At 34.9% G+C, this 19,262-nt stretch overlaps 1 protein-coding gene and 1 pseudogene across 1 annotated transcript in view; both read left to right on the forward strand.

The window, feature by feature from the left end:
- The window catches only part of Spry3 (sprouty RTK signaling antagonist 3), a 103,405-nt gene extending 84,769 nt beyond the window's left edge, over positions 1–18,636 (forward strand). The window contains exon 4 of the transcript XR_007830183.1: positions 18,297–18,636. The gene's annotated coding sequence lies outside the window, so the exon portion shown is untranslated. The remainder of the gene's footprint in view (positions 1–18,296) is intronic.
- On the forward strand, positions 12,949–13,049 carry LOC127185990 (uncharacterized; annotated as a pseudogene).
- Positions 18,637–19,262: the final 626 nt, after the last annotated feature.

Consider the following 19,262-nt stretch of genomic DNA (forward strand, 5'->3'; position numbering starts at 1 on the left):
TTTGTCAACTTTATCACAGTAACAAAATATCTGAGATATTCAAAATTGAAAGAAGAAAGGGTTATCATGGCTCATGGCTCCAGTCCATAGTGGCTGGTCATTATCTTTTTAGCCTTTAGAAGGCAGTAAATTATGGCAGGGAAGCTTGGAAAATGAAGTGACTCACCTCATAGGGGGATAATAAACATGGAGAGTGAGGAAGAAAGCACTGTCCAAACAGTCCCTTCAAAGGCATACCCAAGTATCTAAAAGTCCTCCTATTAGGCCACACCTCTTAAAGATTATAGATCTTAGCATGAAGCTAAGTTGTAGACATTAACACATGGGCCTTTGGGGGAATCATATGTAAATCAAGACTACTGACTTTAAAAATATTTCTGCCACCTAGTTAAGACACAACAGACACATTTTAAGAGTTATAGTATCTTTTATCCTGCATTCTATAGACTGTACTTACATAAAATCAAGGCATTTGCTAAAAACAACCCATTGATATGTTTTTATTTTTATTAATAAGGAAACAAAAGCATACAATGCATTGTACTAATTTAATTCTTGCTTCTTTGTGTAGTAAAAGTATAAAAGAATTCTGAAAAAACATGAATGAATAAGTCAAATTATCACTCAAAATGATCTGGGGAAAACTAGTGTAACAATTGCCTCTACTTTATGAAATCCAGATTACTTCACAGTCCTTATATCTAACCTATCATGAAAATCTGACTATAGTGCTTCTAAGAGCATGCTCATTATTTTGATTTTAGAATAGTATTCTCTTCTTGGTTTCCTCTTACTTCACTAACTGCTCCTTTTATATGTCCTTTATTGGATATTTTCTCCCTATCACTTCTTGATATTCAGGTATCCCTTAGATATCTTTTCTTTGAGTCTCATTTATGTGAGAGCTCAGAAATATTTCTCCTGTATGGACTGCTTCCTTGAACTTACCTCTTTGAATGCTCAACTGCCACTTTTACATCTGTACACGAATATGTATTAGAGATGTCAAACATATACTTTTGTATTTTTTCATAGTTCTAACACCAATTCCAAACACCTAGTTGCTCAGATTAAAAACTTTGCCCTAAGCTTTTTATTAGCTGTTAATGTGACCAAAATTCCAAAATTCCAAAATTTTCAATTAGTCTTCTCTGATGATTTAGGAGTCATCGCTATGTTTTCTGAACTTCCAGACTAAAGTTGGATAATGTTTAATAAAACTACAATCTTTGGCCCCTTTATCCTAATCTAGGCCTGTATGCATATCTTCACCCTGTCCAGTATCTTTCAAAGGTCAGGATGCTTTGTTATTTTCAAAGGCCATGATAGAAAGACAAGGAAGGGAATTTTGAGAATGATGTTGCTTAATGTTCAAGATCTTGCTGTCATTGCAATCCAAGTTTTATATGTTTGCTCTCAGATATATTTGTTAGCCACTCTCTTGAAAAAGAATAAGGTTTTCAAGCTGTCGTTCTTCAACTTTCAACAATTTTTTTTTTTACTGAACCAGATAATAATCATGTCCCTGATGGCAAATGATACTGTTAACAAGGATGTGAATGCTTCAAGTCCTGGAAAACTTAACTTACCCCTTTGTGCCACAGTACTAAGAGAAAGAAGTGTACATAGACAGATAAGCAAATACTCCAGAACTTTAACAACAAGCCACATGCACACTTTTTACCATAATAAAGCTGGGGTGGAGTATGTATGCACCCTGAAAAATCACTTTGCACCTATTTGCTAAAGTCTAAACTAAGGAGAATAAATGAGTTCCTTGGCTCTTTTTTTTTTTTTATTACCAAGCTTTAATCCTTACCTTTAAATTTTACCACTCTGATGATAAAAATGCTGCAAAAGAAATCCAAAGAAAGGTGTATTCATCTTTATGATAATTTTATTCCATTTTTTTCTCAATGGATTTCATCCAACGAAGATTAAAACACCTCTCCTAAGAATAATTATCCAAGCACATCATAGTATATAAGCCATAGTGAAAGAAGGAAAAGAATAGGAGAAAGAAATGCTTCTTTTTCTTTTAATTTGTTGACTCTTTAACTTCTTTTTATAAACACTCTTTAAATTCCTATAATTCTTCAACTGGAATGAGTGTATGCATGAGAGAGAGAGAGAGAGAGAGAGAGAGAGAGAGAGAGAGAGAGAGAGAGAGAGAGAGAGAGAGAGACCTTGAGTACTCCCTTCTAAGACATACTCTTCAGCTCTTGACTTTCAGAGAGAAATACCAGACTAGATTTGTGGTTTCCGTGAATTAGTTTCTTCTGAGTCATTGTAGTGTTATGGAAATCACTAATTAAAATCAGAATATTTGGAAGTGGGTTAAGGAATGCATTTTAAGGCTCCCAGGTGATTATAATGTGTAAACAAATTTGAGAAAGCCAAATCACCTCATTCTGTAAATGCAGATGGTGAGGCCCAGAGAGGGGGTGTGATTTAGTCATAACTACATATTGAGTTAACAACTGAGGACCACAGGAATCCAGGTCTGCAGATATCTAGGCCAGAGTTCTTGTTTTGATATTATAATGCTTCTCTCTTTATTCCATGCTCTTTTTGCTTTGCTTTTTTCATCTCTAAAATGAAGTTAAGAATCAATAAAGCAGAAGCAATTTGTTATATATTTTCAGTACAATTGTGAAGGAATACTTTGTGTGAATTAATACATAACACAGATATGAGGTAGAATCTCTAAAAAAGAATTTTTATTGTGTGTTGATAAATTATAGTGGTACATATTTATATACAAGGGAGTTATGGCTTTGAGCACAATAATGACTAAGTAAAACCAACTACTTAACTATTACTTCAAATATTTAAAACTTTCTGTGATGAGAACATTTGAAATACACAGCCCCAGTGACCCTGAAATATATATTATTCAGTATTAGCCAGGTCATTATGGTGTGCAATAATCATTTGAATCATTTGACTGATGTATCTATCAGATAACATGCATCAATATTAACCACTTGCATAAATTGTGTTTTAAAACTGAACTTGCCTTCAGTAGCAATTAAATTTATAAATTGAATAGTATATTTTCCTTTGCTGGATTGTGAACTGAGAGAAATAGAAAAGTAATGAATATCTAGATTACCTACCTCATTCAACCACAGCATTGGCTGTAAGCTAAACCCAGAATTCTATGGAACTCACAGATCTTATTCCAGAGGCTAGTCTGGGCTTGAGGGAAGGGGTAAAAATGTCTCTTCAGAGAGATAGTAGCCATGCAAAGCCAGGAAAGAACACTACCTACTAAAGAGTTTTTACTGGAGAAGACAAGAAGTAGGAAAATGTTTTGTTTGTTTGTTTGTTTGTTTGTTTGTTTTATGGCTGACTGAGGAAGCACATTATCTAGGGATCTACTACTCCTGGAATAACATGGAATTAGGAAAGACTTTTTTTTATAAATTCCAGAGACCCAGAATACAAATCTATACCCATTCCTATCCTGTCTATAACATATTAGAAATTTCAAAAGTAGGCCACTTGTATTAGAATTTATTTAAATACTGTTATTGGTCTGTGGTTTTTGTTTTTGAAACATGTTAACCTCAAAGTTCCTTACTAATAGTTTCTGTAGTGCCAAATAAATGCTTTTCCTAACAATAATTGACATAAAGATCCTAGAAATGAGTTGCATAAAGTAGTAGATGAGCAGAGTGAAAAAACAAGGTTTAATCTGCAGTTTTAAGGAAAGGATCAAAATTGTGCTATTAGCTATGGTTGTTAATAGTAGGAAGAAACTCAAATCTACTTTAACAACACTTCATATAGCCTATAATCCCAACACTTGGGAGGTAAAGGCAGAAAAATGGGAATTCAAGGTTACACAGAGATTGCAAGGCTAGTCTGAACTACATGAGACCTGGTCTCAAGGGAGAGGGGCATAAAGTTCTACCCCTACCTGAGGAGTTTTTGGTAATTGATAACTGCTGAAAGAGGGGGAATTAGCTTCCTTTAAGTGTGTGGCCTTGCCTCAGTTAATGGCTATACATCTAAGAGTATATAGGCAACACTAAAGAAACTTGATACGTTTTCAAAAAAAATTAGGACTCAAAAGTTGGGTGATTATGGAATGGCAGGCAGATCTGAGAGAAGATAGAAGAGGAAGATGAATAAGATCAAAAGACAATGTATGGAATTCTCAAAGAATTAATAAAAATAAAAAAGTTTCATATAGTATAGAGATTTAAAGTGAGGACAATAAAGTGCAATTATTAAATAACAGGCTTGAGAATACCTGAAGTATTAGTATTCTAAACCAGTATAATTATTCTAAATCAACAGTGAATTTAGAATCAGAAGATAGATATAATAACACATAAGACTGTGAAACTGGAAAACGCTAACACTGAGTTTCATCCAAAAGACTACAATTGGGCTCCACCATGTGGTATGAAACCATTGTCAAGTTACTTAGCCTTTCTGGGTCTGGTCTTTAACCAAGGAGTCAGAACTCTAAAGATTCTATGTACTTAACTACTATAGTCTACTTTTTATTATAAAAATGGCTATTTGAATTGGGATATAAGATCCTGATTTTCCCAAGACTATGCTAGTTAATATTCATATTTTGTAATATTTATTAGTCATTTATATTGCCATTACTTATATTTAATATATAATCATACTTAAATAAAATTTTAACAAAACAGATCTGGATTATAGTCATGTAGGTAAATAAAACATACTAGATCTAGAAAGAAACTCACAAGTTTAAAGTTAACTGATTTTTTTTTTTTTTACAAAGGTGAAAAGATAATTGAATGGGGAAAAAAGGATAACCTTTACAACAGGTGGTATTGGATCAATTGGATATCTACATATAATTTAAAAAAAACAAAGAACTCAATAAAACTGACACTTCATGCACATAAAAATGAAATGGGCAATAACAAAACATGAGATAAAAAGTTCTTAACTTTTGGAAAAGTAAAGATATCTTGGGACACGGGGCTGGAGAAATGGATCAATGGTTAAGAGCACTGACTGCTCTTCCAGAGGACCCAGGTTCAATTCCCAGCACTCTCATGGTAGCTCCCAACTGTCTGTAACTTCAAGGTTTGCAACCCTCACACAGACATACATGCAGGCAAAACACAAAAGCACATTAAATAAAAATAAATTATTTTAAAAAAGACATTTTGGGACACAAAAAGCATGATCCATAAAAGATAAAAACAGTGATTAATTAGAATTTATTCATGTTTATAACTTTCACACTAGGCCTCAGCTTTACACAAAGAACTGCAGACGACTAAGAATGGGAGATATAGTCTTATCCAGAGAAGAGCACATTTGGTTACCCAATACCAAATGCTCAGCATCGAAAACATACGCGTACAAGTAACATTATACAGTCTGAGTATGTTGTGCTTATGTATTTAGGAACATATATACACATATATGTATATAGAAATAATTAATGAAAAAGGTCTTGAATTTGAAAGAGAGCAATGAAGGGTATATGTAGAGTTTTGAGAGAGGAAAATCATGTAATTATAATCTCAAAAATTGATTTAAAAATATATTCTCTAAAAAATAAGACACAAGTAAAACATGAATACATCTGTAAAGCTGATAATTAACATAGGACTTATATGTAGACTATATAAATTACTCAAAAATGATGATGATGATGATGATGATGATGACAAGTAAATTAAGAAAAGTGAGTCAAAAATGTGAACAAGCTTTTTATAGAAAGCTTCTTGATATATTTTCTACTTCTGTATTAAAGAATATATAGCTAATAAGCACAGAAAAAGGCTGTCTACAAGACTGGTCATCAGGAAAGTAGAAATGAAAACACAATGTGTTATTAAATATACACTAATAAGACAAAATCAAAGAGCATACTTTTATATCATATATTGGTAATAATGTGGAGAAATTAAACCATTCATATCTGTGAGGATGTTAAGTGGTACAACCACTTTGGAAAATAGCTCAATTGTTTGTTATAAAGCTAAATATGTCCTTCCCACACAACCCTGTGATTTCTTTCAGGCATTTATGCCAAATAAATGTAAACATCTCTCTATAAGGTTTCTATTCAAATATTCACATCAACTTTTCCCATATGTTATGGTTGAATATGAAATGTCTATAAGCTCAATACTGAGATTTTGATTGCTAGCTGATGAGTATTTGAGAAGTATTGGATATTGAGGGCTCTGATTTAGTGGCTAAATTAATCATTAACCATGAAAAATTCACATACTATATTAACGTTCACTTGGAAAAAACCTAAAATTTTTAGTCAACAGAGAAGTGGATAAACACATGGCTCATGCAGTGGAGCACACATAGTAGTACACATTAATAAAGAATGAATCACTAATACATAGAAAGAAAGCAGTGCTGAGGGTTTAGGGTTTTTTTTTTAATGCTAAGTGTGAGGCCATACACAAAAAGCTCAAATTTTCATAGAATTTAAATGCAAACTTAGCTATAGTGGCAAAGGGTTGGGAAGCTTGACAGTATTTTATGAATGATAGAGATGTTCAACACCTTTGATAGTAATGGCAGTTATATGATTATAAAAATGTCTAAAATATCATCAAACTATAATGGGTATATTTCAGTGTACATAAATTACATATCATTTAACTTTATTTTTAAATTTAAAAACTATGTTTAGCGAGTATTCTGTCTGCATGTATGTCTGTGTATCAATAAGGCCAGAAGAGGGCACAGGATTCCCTGGAATTGGAATTCTGGGTATTTCTGGCCATTGCATGCTCTTAACTGCTGAGCCATCTCTCCAGCCTTGATTTTTAAACTTAAGACAAAACAAAACAAAACGAAACAAAACAAACATCAAAGCAGAATTGTATTAAAATAATATAATATTTGATATACAGAACATTGAACTCTAAAATACAAAAAAGAATAGGTGCTGTTAAAGAGTTAACTAAAAAATTATACAACAAAATTAAAAAACTATCTTAACCAAAAATGAAATTACAAAGGAAAACATCTGGGCCAGCAGCATGGCTCAGTGAGTAAAAGTGCTTGCTACCAAGCCCAATATCCTGGACTCAATCCCCAGAACCCACATGGTTGAAAAGAGAACCAACTCTTGAATTGTGTTTTTGCATTACAGTTTGTTCATCTGTTGGGGCAAAGATCTCCTGCAGTTACTTTTCTCATATAGAGATATTCATGGTGGGCAACTTCCTCTTGAGACTATAACGTCCACTTTCATTCAAGATAACAAAGTGAAGTGTTTTTGTAGAACACATAAAAAATCTAATAATGTATTGCTGCTGATATAGAGGTAGGGTCTAATAAATGCTTATTCTAGCTCTTTAGTTATTATGGTGGTATTTTCTAACCCACTATCAAGCAATTAAAGACTAGACACTGGTTGTATTTTAAAACAGCCTTAGTTAACCTGAGGCAGGGCAGATATCAATCCCCTAAACTACCTCTCATATTGGGGCAGGTATCCCATATCTCCCTGCCCCCATCCCATGCCATCTCCTTCTAATCATTTCTATGGAGCTACTTCCCATCCATAAGCCCATATACTTGCTAATGTTCTTCATCTGGGCCAAATCATCAACACCAACCATATGCTTCTTACTTCATTTCACCCATGGTGGTGGCCAAGTAAGAAGCAAGATAAGACAGGAAAGTGTGTTGTAGAAAACATTTTTAAAATCTAATAATATTTATTATTAATTACCTCTAATTATTACAGTGGTATTACTTAACCCACTATCAAAATCAATAAAAGATACAGACACTTGTTGTATTGTAGAATAAGCCTTATTTAACCTGGGACATGGCATCCAATGTCATCTGATTTAATCATTTCTATCTGGGTTATTTTCCACCGATAATCCCATAATATTTGCTCATGCTATTCATCTGGGCCACTTTTCATGCCATTCTGTGGAGGAGTTTGAAGAAATAAACTTACAAGATCTTCTGTCTTGGCTATAAGATATCTAATAAAACGGTTCCTGTACACAGTGCTGGTGAGTAAACAAAGACAAATAGTGAGGCCCTTTATCAGCATCTGCTCACTATGCAGGTTGTAGATCATGAATGTTAAATTTTGTTTTTGCAAAGAGTTGGCTTGTGAGCTTTGTTAGCTTCCTGAAGCTTTCTTTTCAATCTTACGTGCAGTTCCACTGGAAAGGGTCTGTTTTCTCCCTTCCCTATAATTTTGTTTAGTGCTCTATGTTATTGTCCTTTATTTCTTTTATGATTCTAAAAATTTATATTTCTGGGTTCCACCCAGTCTTTTTCTATTGTGTACTGTTCCATTCCCTTCTGTTTGCATGCTACCCACTTCTCCCTGCTGAATGTACCAGATATTTTGTTTGAGATTTGTGAAAACGCAAGGAAGTTTTGCGTAACTCTTAATCAACCATATTCTTTTTCTCTTTAGTTTCAAAGTAATTTTCAGTCTAAATTTTAATTTAAACACACAGTTCAAAATAATCTGTGTATGAACTAATATTTCACTTATTGAACAAAAATATTTATCTTTCAGTTCATACTATGTTCAAGTGCTTCAATTTTTAAAGAAGTGATCAAATGAAATGAAATCTAAATGGCTCAAGTTTTTTTCATTTTATTAATTTTTTATTTTTTACATATACATTTATATTATTACACATATATACAATAACCTGCCTACATCAAGAAGAACCATGAAACAGTCAGGAATTATATAAATGTTACAGCTATAGTGTTTTGGCTATTTGTATTCGACAGCCTTGAAGAAAACATCTTTCCTATCTTGGTGAGTCTAAAATTCTGAATGAAAATTGTTGGGAGGCAATTATGCACTTTGAAGTGCATAACAGAAGGAAGCCAGAGAACTTACAATTGTGGCTTGAAAATCTCACACAGCCTTAGGGACCTGACAAGATACTTCTGTTGGCTAACTCCTTAGATAAGAACATTATTTATTGTTACCAGGTGTGGATATGAGCTTGATGTACTTTAGCTTTAAGATGAAAGAAGTCTAAGAATATAGGTAACTAAAGTAATTGGTAGTTTTTGTTTCTGTTCCAAGAATTTTCTGGTTCATACAGATGAATACTGTGTTCTGAGAGAATTGTTAGTCCTCCCGAATACTTGTCTTTTTTTCTTATCTCTTTTGCTATATCTTTTCTGTCTTTTCCTATATCTTTTTATTTTCTCAGCCTCTCGCCCCATATCCAGGTACTGGTCGATACTGCCCAGAGCAGGCTCTGGCAGAAAATCAATATCTACCATCTCACCATTATCAACTTAAAACATCTATCGAGACCTAAAAACATCTTAACCCATAAACAGCTAAGGCTAATTGTAAAACTAAACTAAAACTAAAGGCTCCACAGGCCTTATCAAGATGGCAGGGCTCTGATTAGCTGCTCTGTGTCCCAGATGGGCTAGGCTGGGAAGCAGCTGGTAGAGAGAGAGAGAGAGAGAGAGAGAGAGAGAGAGAGAGAGAGAGAGAGAGGGAGGGAGGGAGGGAGGGAGGGAGGGAGGGAGGGAGGGAGGGAGGGGAGGGAGGGAGAGAGAGAGAGAGAGAGAGAGAGAGAGAGAGAGAGAGAGAGAGAGAGAGAGAGAGAGAGAGAGAGAGAGATCAGAGCCCAAAGCAGCTCTGGTGCTCCACAGGCCTTTTTAAGATGGCAGGGCTTTGCCTATCTGCTCTGTGACCCAGATGGGCTAGGTCGGTAAGCAAGTGGGGGGCTGAGAGAGATCGGAGTACAAAGCTGCTTTGGGTGCCCTGCACTCTTTCTTGGGACGGGAGCTAACATGGATTGTGGCTGGTACTGGGACTAAGAACTGCCTGTTTGCTCTGTATCCCAGATTCAGTAAGCAGGCAGAGAGAACCCAAAGCTGCACAGGTGTCTCACAGTCTTTCTCAAGATGGTGGCTAATGTGGATTGTTCCCTTGGGTCTTTTCTGTTGGTTAGCTGGGTGGCCAGGGATGAGACCCACCCATGCTCCACACACTGTGGATCCCTCTCACCTGGGAATCAGCAGCACTGGTGTTTTGTAGCTCTCAGTTTGGTCTTTAGGTGGCTGTGCAGTCCTGGTTGTCTTGCTGATTAGAAGTGATGTGTCATCGGCACCACCGTATTGGATCTCCCCCCCCCCCAAGGTTTTTTAAAAAAAATAGTTACCTTGTACTATTAATCATTTTGTTTCAAGTTTGCCATTTAAATGTAGAAATGTGTAGTTAATCAGAGTGGTTACTGACATCAATGGTGCCTGCATATATGCTTAATGATTATAAAGTATTTTAAATTAATTCTTTAAATGAGTACATATAAAGTGTTAAAAGTAGTAACTAAAAGTCTAAAGTAACTGACTTAAATATTAGAAATATAGCCCAGCAGAAAATTGATTTTCAACAGAAGTTTGGGAGAAATGTAGGTTTAGCAAATACTGAAGATTAAATACTGTCTACTTTAAATTCATATAAAATAAACTTATACAAACAATAATTTTAAGTATTGAAAAGATGACTACATAATGGTTAATATTCAACTAAGTACAAAGTTATAGAAAATTTAAGCACATTTTCATTAGCTAAATAGCTTAAAGTGTAAAGTAAAATTGATATGACATACAGGAAAACAATGAAAATTATCAGATAAAGGCTTTAGCACACCTTTTTAAAATTATTTCTTCTATTTTTTGAGATTATAATATAATTACATAATTTCCCATACCCTTTTATCCCCCAAACACTCCCATACACCCTTCCTTGCTCTCTTTCAAAATTATGGCCTCTATTTTTCATTAGCTATTATTATATACCTATATGTATGTACATATATATTCTTAAGTACATAAATAAAACATACTCAATCTATTTAATGTTACTTGCATGTATACTTTCAGGGCTGACAATGTGGTATTGGATAGCTACTTGCTGTGCTTTTTCCTGTGGAAGACTATTTCTCCCACTTTCAGCATTCTTTAGTTGCCTGTATTTCTTTGTGTAGGGTTGAAGCCACCTGGGCTTTCCACTGTCCACTTTAGCATGTTTATTGTTGTTGTCCTTGTTCAGGCTATGTTTAGGCAGTCGTGCTAATGAGACTTTATGGGAGTACTGTCTGGCAGTCTTAGGAGACACAGTCTCACAGCAAACTCCCCAATCCCCTAGCTCTTACAATCTTTCTATCTAATCTTTTGCAATGTTCTCTGAGCCTTAGGTGAAGGAGTTGTTTTGTAGCTGTATCTGTTGGCACTGGGGTCTACAATTCTGAATTTTGATTGGCTGTTAACACATGGAGGATGTCTTTATCACAACTAATAAACTTCAGCTTTATCAATATTTACTCCCTCAAATTGAAATTTTTAATGGTGCTTGATCATAATGAATGAAATAAAAATATTTTTTAAAAATCCCTACACAAGATATTCCTTGTTCAGATGGTTTTACAGGCAAGTGTGACTACATTTTTAAGGAAACCATGCTGATTTTAATAAAACTCTTACTAGCAACAGGAAAAATGTCCCATAACTTGTTCTCTGAAGGTAGCATAATCACAACATCAATAGGAGGCAAAGCTGTTCTTGAATATGACATATTCAGTTCATTTACGAAAATAAATGCATAGCTCCTACCTAAAATAGTAATTGAACATAATTGTTAGTTTTATACTACTGATACAAAGGTGGTTAATATTAGGAAAATATATTAAAGTAATTCACTAAGTTAATAGATTCAAAGAAGAAATACATCATAGTATGTATTTATTGTAGAAAATGTTTTGTTAAACTTGTATATGTGAGAAACAATATAATCTATTTCCTACTACATATTATCAAGGCAGAATGTAATCCTGATATCATTCAGTCTTTAAGCAGATTCATCTTTAATGTGACATTAGCATAACTGATTATAAAATTCAAGGACAAATGGAAACACAGAAATTATTTGAGACTTACCTTGTAATATCAAAGGAAAAATTGACTACATTCAGAGTGTTACTATCTCTAACTAGCTAACTAACTGAAAAGCATCAGAACCTGATAATCAATGGGACCTTAAGATATATAAAATCAATATTAAGATATGCTGGTGTGACCTCACCTGTATTTCTCTAATCCATATGACTATGTTATTTCAGAGAGAGAACTAAAGGTTCTCCTGTTTTCTTCTAGTCTCAGAGTTAAAACCTAACTTGAGTAGGTCTGAGGATAGGGTTAATCTACATCATGCAACTTTAAAGGTTTGATGTTCAATATTGCCTATACATAGGGTTAGGGGTGAAAGAATAAGTGAGCATAATAAAATGGAATAGAAAGATAGTTGATTGAAAGTAAATTAAGAACTGAACTGCAATTTTCTATCATATGTGTTTCCAAAATTAACTGCCCTATGGATATCTTATGTAAAATTATAGCCAGAGGACAAAGATGAATTAGAACAGTTCCATGGGGACACATAGGAGCACTGATATATGTTTATTTTTAATTAGACACCACAAGGGTTAATTATATGGGGTCATTAGAAGAATAACTGCTCCAGATTAACTCTTTAATATGTGCAAAAGGGATGAGTTGGAATAACAGATATACTTTCCATGCAATAAAACCTTCTGAGCCCTAAACTTTAAGTAGAACATCAGTAAACTAGAATTGGTCCAGGAGACAAGAGGCATGATTGGATAAAAAAATCAAAGAGATAAAAGTTTTAACTTAAAAATATGATTTTAGTGTGGTAGGATCATTGTCTTCAAATATCCAAAAAGATGTCATAAAAAATTAGATGAAAGTCATTTGTTCATAAGAGGAGCCAGTTTTTAAAGCTCACTGAGTTGCTAATTTAAGACAAACAAAAAGTATGGCTGTAGATATCCAATAAATTTTTAGCAGTTTAATTTTTAATTAAAATTTTTTAACATTTTAATTCAAAAATAATAAGTTCCCATTTCAAGAAAATATTTAAGAAGCTATAAAGTGCTTACTTGGTCAGAACATACACAAAAATTAGAATGTCACTGAAAATATTAGAATGGCCCCTGTGCAAGGATGGCATTTGTGAAGCATTCCATATTTTTCCTGAGTTGTCTATAGGCAGTTAATAGTTGCTGGGGGTGGAGACACATTTTCTTCACTGGTGTTACCACAGGTAAGGAGCCCATACTTTTGCCAATAATCACTCAGCTTGACTCTTATAATAAATCCTAGTAGAATACAATGGGTCACAAAATAAGTGAAAAAAACATTGACATAGTAAGAGGACTAGGTGAGCAGAAGAAAGGTGTCACTGGGGTGGAAGGAGTACAACAGAGGCTAATGGGTAGCATGTGTATAATAAAAATACTCTATATTGGTTTATTATAACTATTTCTGCTGCTGCTACTACTACTACTACCAACACCATTATTATTATGTGTGTTTATGATGTGTGTGTGTGAGTGTATGCAAGTGCATGACATGGTGTGCATATGAAAGTCAGAGGACAATTTCTGGCAATCAGATTTTCATGTCAGGTGCTTACCAGCTATTCATCTGCCAGTACCCAAAAACATTATATACATGTATGAAAATGTCATAATGAAATGGGTTAAAAGAAAAAATAAGCTATAGAATATTTATTTTGATACTTGAAAGGGTGCTATACTCTTGAACACCATAATCAAATTAACCATACCTACCACTCTCTGCTAAACCTACCACTTTTTGCTGTTACAATTATTATGAGAGTCAGGACACTAAATTTTGCCATCTTATCATATTCCAAGTTTAAAAATAGCTATTGTAATCATGATATACACTAGATGTGCAAAAGTTACTCTTTGTTTTGTTTTTTGGCTTGGGTTTTTGTTTGTTTGTTTGGTTGGTTGGTTTTGTTTTGGTGTTTTGAGACAGGATTTCTCTGTGTAGCCTTGGTGGTCTTGGACTCACTTTGTAGACCAGGCTGGCCTCGAACTCACAGCAAACCACCTGCCTCTGCCTCCCGAGTGCTGGGATTACAGGCGTGCACCACCACCCCACCTCTCTCCACACACACACACACCCGCCCCGCTAACTTAGTCATTTTTTAACTGAAAGTTTGTACCATACATAGTCTTACATTAGTGAATGGGTGCAAGTGGGTTCTCAAATTAACTTTTAAAAGTCAGATTTAATTAACTTACTTTAGTGGTTCAAGGATGTGTTAGTGAGTCTCTGAGTCTCAGTTATACAACTGCAAGGAAATGAATTCTTCCAGTAACCAATAAGCTTAGATGAGTACTCAGAACCTCAGATGAGATTATCGCTCTAGCCAGTGCTTTGAGTTCAGCTAGCCTGGTGAGACCACAAACAAAGAATGTAATGATCTCATGCCTCAACTTTTCATTCACTGAAACAATTTGTGTCATTTTAAATCACCTAGTTGGTGGCAATTTCTTATACAATAATAGAAAACTAAATTAATGACTTAAAATATTGAGCCTTTTAATTTCTTGAATGTGGTATTTATTTTTATTTATTTACAGCTTCTGCTATTGCTCTCAACAAACCTCTCTGCTTCAGGTGTACAGTCTTATACATGTTTTACTTAATGTGCCTATCCATGTTTAATGTTTTTGTATGCTTCTGTAAATGGTATTTTAAATTTTAATTTCTAACTGCTCATTGATCAACATGTAGACACAATTGTTATTAGTATGTTAATATATCTTATGGCTTTATGTTCTGTGTGTACTTTCTCCTGGTTGAATGTGATTACTGCCATCTTTAATCAACTCAGCTGAGCTCACCTCCACGTGTCTATCAAAAGACTGAATACATTAACATTTTTTGAAGTATGGGTGCTAATAAAGCTAGATAGGCTCATGATGCTCAAGAGACCTCTCCTCTCCCCAAGCATATATAAGCAGTTAATATGTTCTTGGGAAGAGAGGTTCTTTGGTAGTATAGCTGCCGATGGGTTGATCATGCTCATTTAATTAACCCCAGAAACTTATTGTTTTACCTAGCTAAATCCTAGGCAGAATAATTGTTTTAGTCCCTCATTGACTTTTCTACCTGGGATTAACATGAGTAGAGTACCTAGAAAAAGTCACATTGCACCTTATTGGTTCAAAAAGCTTTTTTATATAGATTCCTTAGGATCTTATAAATATAGAGCTTTAATTCCATCATTCCAATCAGTATTCATATTGTTTATTTTTTTTCTCCATCACCACACTGATTGACAGTTCTAACATTATGTCGTATATAAATTGTGATGCTATTTTTTTAATTGATACCTACTGAAAAAGGAAAACTCAGTTTTCTTCAATGGTGTATCAGTGATTATATCAACCAAATCTAGATTGCTACCCATGCTCAAGAGTAGCTGGCCAACACAAGATAGACTCTATAATTGTGTTTGTGTGTATGTTCTTTTGTTTTATCATTTTTGACATTTTTATTTGTTTTTTGAGACAAGATAGCCTTGGTTGTGCTGTTTGTTTGTTTTGATTTTTGTTTTTTGTTTTGAAGTGAGAAGAACAAAAAGTTGAGAGATAGGATTTTCAAGTAATTGGGAGAGAGGAAAGAATATGATAAAAATATATTGTGTGAAAATAATACAAAATAAATAAAGAAAAAGCCATAAACAAACAAAAAAGTGCGATGCTGGAAAATCTATATGGCTAACAATCTTAGTGGGAGGATATTAATTATCTTCACCTTATGCCTAAAGGATTTTTTCCAAACCACTTATAAGCCTGTTTCAGAAAAGGTTTATTTTCTCCTATTTGGCTCCTTACTCCAGAGTTGTTTTTGTCTCTTATCTGTGTGATATATAGAAACAAGAAAATGACCAGAAAGCAATGGGTGCCCTTTAAATACCAACACTTACTATAGCAGCTTTGCTTTAAAGTTTTCTATATTTTGGTCATTCTCATGGGATGAAGTCAGACAGCAATTTAACACCTATATATCTAGCAAAGATGTAAAATGCTGAGTCTTTCCTCTCCCCTAAATTTCCCAACATGTTCATTTGTTGTTGCTGCTGTTTTTAGATCACATAAGACTGGTATATAAGGGAAGAGAATGATCAGGACATAGTGAGAATGATACTCTGACCAGAGTTTTATATTTCTATTTGGTTTCAGGTAAACACTTGCTTGGACTCAAGAAATAAACTTCAAATATTTTGCTCTGCTCTATGCTCTATATTTTCACTATTGACACTATTTTTCTATTATATGTTCTTTGATTAAGCAGTGATAGCCTTTACAGCCATGAGAAATGAAATCTCAGGGTTTACTGCTTCATGTCACCATAATAGGTCTCCTACTATCCTCTTACCTAGAAACCGAAGCACATTGGGTGTTATTTTCAATTCTTGGCCTCATTATAGCTTACTAATAAGAGATATATGGGGAATCTGTTGGATCCTGGAACGTCTTCTCATTTCAATGAATACAGTTCTTAGCCATACTTATTACCTGAACTGCCTGTGATTTTTCTGTACTTACAGTGTAATATGACATACTATTGTTGGCTTGTGGATGCTGGTAGAAATCACAAGTCTCCTAGATAGATACACATGTGGTAGGATATATTATAGGACAGAACACTGAGATTTAAGTATTTACCATTCTTGAAATAAATAACTTATCTTCTCCCCAGGACAATATACTATTTCACACTTCTAGGCTGCTGACTGCAAATACAACCAGGAGAAGAAACATAAGTAAAGAATGTTCAGGTCTTTTCGTTCTTGTAATATCCAGTAAGAAGTTCAAGAGATATGCAGAATCCTTCACAAATACTCTTTCACATAATAACTGTGGTGGTCATTCTTGGTTGTCACCTTAACTACAGCCAGAATTAACTAAAGCCCAAGCAGCTGCTTACATTTACAAGGGTTTTTTTTTCTTGGTTGAATCATTTGAGGTGTGAAGACCTACCCTAAATCCATATTTTTGAGGTGGGAAGATCCACCTTCAATCTGGGCCACACCTTCATAATAATTTCATTACTTTTATAAGTCAGTTTGGAGAGATTTATATATTTACTATGCAGAATCTTAATTCATGAACCTAGTATAACCCTTTATTTGTTTAGGTATGTGAATTTTTATGGGCATTTTGTAGTTTTCATCATACCTATCACTTAATTAGATTTTAGTCTTGAAATGTCAATATTTTTCTTTTTTAAAATATATTTTATTAATTTATTCATATTACATCTAAATTGTTATCCCATCCCTTGTATCCTCCCATTCCTCCCTCCCTCCTATTTCCCTTTACTCCCTTCCCCTATAATTGTGACTGAGAGGAACCTCTTCCCCCGTGTATGCTTATAGGGTATCAGGTCTCTTCTTGGTAGCCTGCTATCCTTCCTCTGAGTGCCACCAGGTCTCCCCATCCAGGGGACATGGTCAAATATGGGGCACCAGAGTTGGTGTGAAATATTTTTCAACCCAATTGAAAAATAAGGTACAGAGCTAAACAGAATTCTCAACAGAGAAATCTTTAATGGCTGAGAAGCACTTAAAGAAATGTTCAATGTCCTTAGTCATCATGGAAATGCAAATCAAAATGACTCTGAGATTCCAGAATGGCTAAGGTCAAAACCTCAAGAGACAGCATGTGCTGGAGAGGATGTGGAGAAAGGGGAACACCCCTTCATTACTGGTGAAGTGCAAACTTGTTCAACCACTTTGGAAATCAATCTGGTGCTTTCTCAGAAAATGGGAATAGTGCTACCTCAAGACTCAGCTAGCTATACCACTCCCGGGCATATACCCAAAAGATGCTCCACCATACAACAAGGACATTTGCTCAACTATGTTCATAATAGCTTTATTTGTAATAGCTAGAAACAGGAAACAACTTAGATGTCCCTCAACCAAAGAATGAATAAAGAAAATGTGGTACATTTACACAATAGAATATTACTCAGCTATTAAAAACAAGGACATCATGAAATTTGCAAGCAAATGGATGGAACTAGAAAAGATCATCCTGAGTGAGGTAACCCAGACCTAGAAAGACAACATGGTATGTACCCACTTATAAGTGGATATTAGCCACATTGTACAGAATATTCATGCTACAATCCACAGACTCAAAGAAGCTAAGTAACAAGGACAGCTGATGTGGAAGTTTCTGGTTTCTTAAAAACTCAGTTGTGTCATGTGATGTTTCTCTGGAAACTGTCTTATGAAAGGGCATGTGATGTTTTGCAGAAAGCTGTCTTGTGAGAGGAAGCATGATGTTTAGAAAGAATATAAAATAACCCCACAGAGAGTTAGACAATGCTTTTGCATTGCTACCATGCAACTTTTCACTGGTCTTCACTGGTCTTTGTTTCCACAGAGAGAAACATTCCAGAGAACTTCTTGTGGTACTCCCAGCTGATTCTGGCCACTTCTGGTGACTTGTGCCGATTTGGCAGAGCCTGGCTGTTTTCGCTGGATTGAGCCATCACTATGGATTTGTATTGCTGTTTGCTGTTTACTATTGGACTAGACTGCTGGTATCCTGAGAAGTAAAGTAGAATTGGCCCAATGAACTGCTTCTAAACAGGTCCACAACTCCCTTTTTCTATTAACATTCTCTTCCCCATTTCTCTGGTGGGTGGGTTAGAAGTGAGGTCACAGTGTTTAAGAACCCTAAATAAAGTAGGTTTTGAAAAATCCAGGACACTCTGGGTCCTTCTATTTCCCCATCTCCTACCTCTTACCTAGAATATCAGTAGGATGTCCCCACATCTATCCCAATCTCCTGGTCAGTGGAGACTTTTGTGGGACGTGCCTTTTGGACTAGTGCCCAATTATAAGTGAGTATATACCATGTGAGTCTTTCTGCTTCTGGGTTAACTCACTCAGTATGATCCTTTCTAGTGCCATCCATTTGTCCACAAATTTCGGGAAATCCTTGTTTTTATTAGTTGAGTAGTCCATAGTGTAAATGTACCACAGTTTCTTTATCCATTCCTCAATTGAGGGACATTTAGGCTGTTTCTGGGTTCTGGCTATTATGAATAAAGCTGCTATCAACATGGTTGAGCATATGTCCTTGTTGTGTGGTGGAGCTTCTTCTGGGTATATTCCAAGGAGTAAAATAGCTGGGTCTTGAGGAAGCCCTATTCTCAGTTTTCTGAGATAGCACCAGATAGATTTCCAAAGTGGTTGTACAAGTTTGCACTCCCACCAACAATGAAGGAGTGTTCCTCTCTCCCCACATCCTCGCCAGCATGTGGTGTCGCTTTAATTTTTGATCTTAGCCATTCTGATGGGTGTAAGATGGAATCTCAGAGTTGTTTTGATTTGCATTTCTCTG

Source organism: Acomys russatus, chromosome X, assembly GCF_903995435.1.
Source record: "Acomys russatus chromosome X, mAcoRus1.1, whole genome shotgun sequence".
Classification (NCBI taxonomy): domain Eukaryota; kingdom Metazoa; phylum Chordata; class Mammalia; order Rodentia; family Muridae; genus Acomys; species Acomys russatus.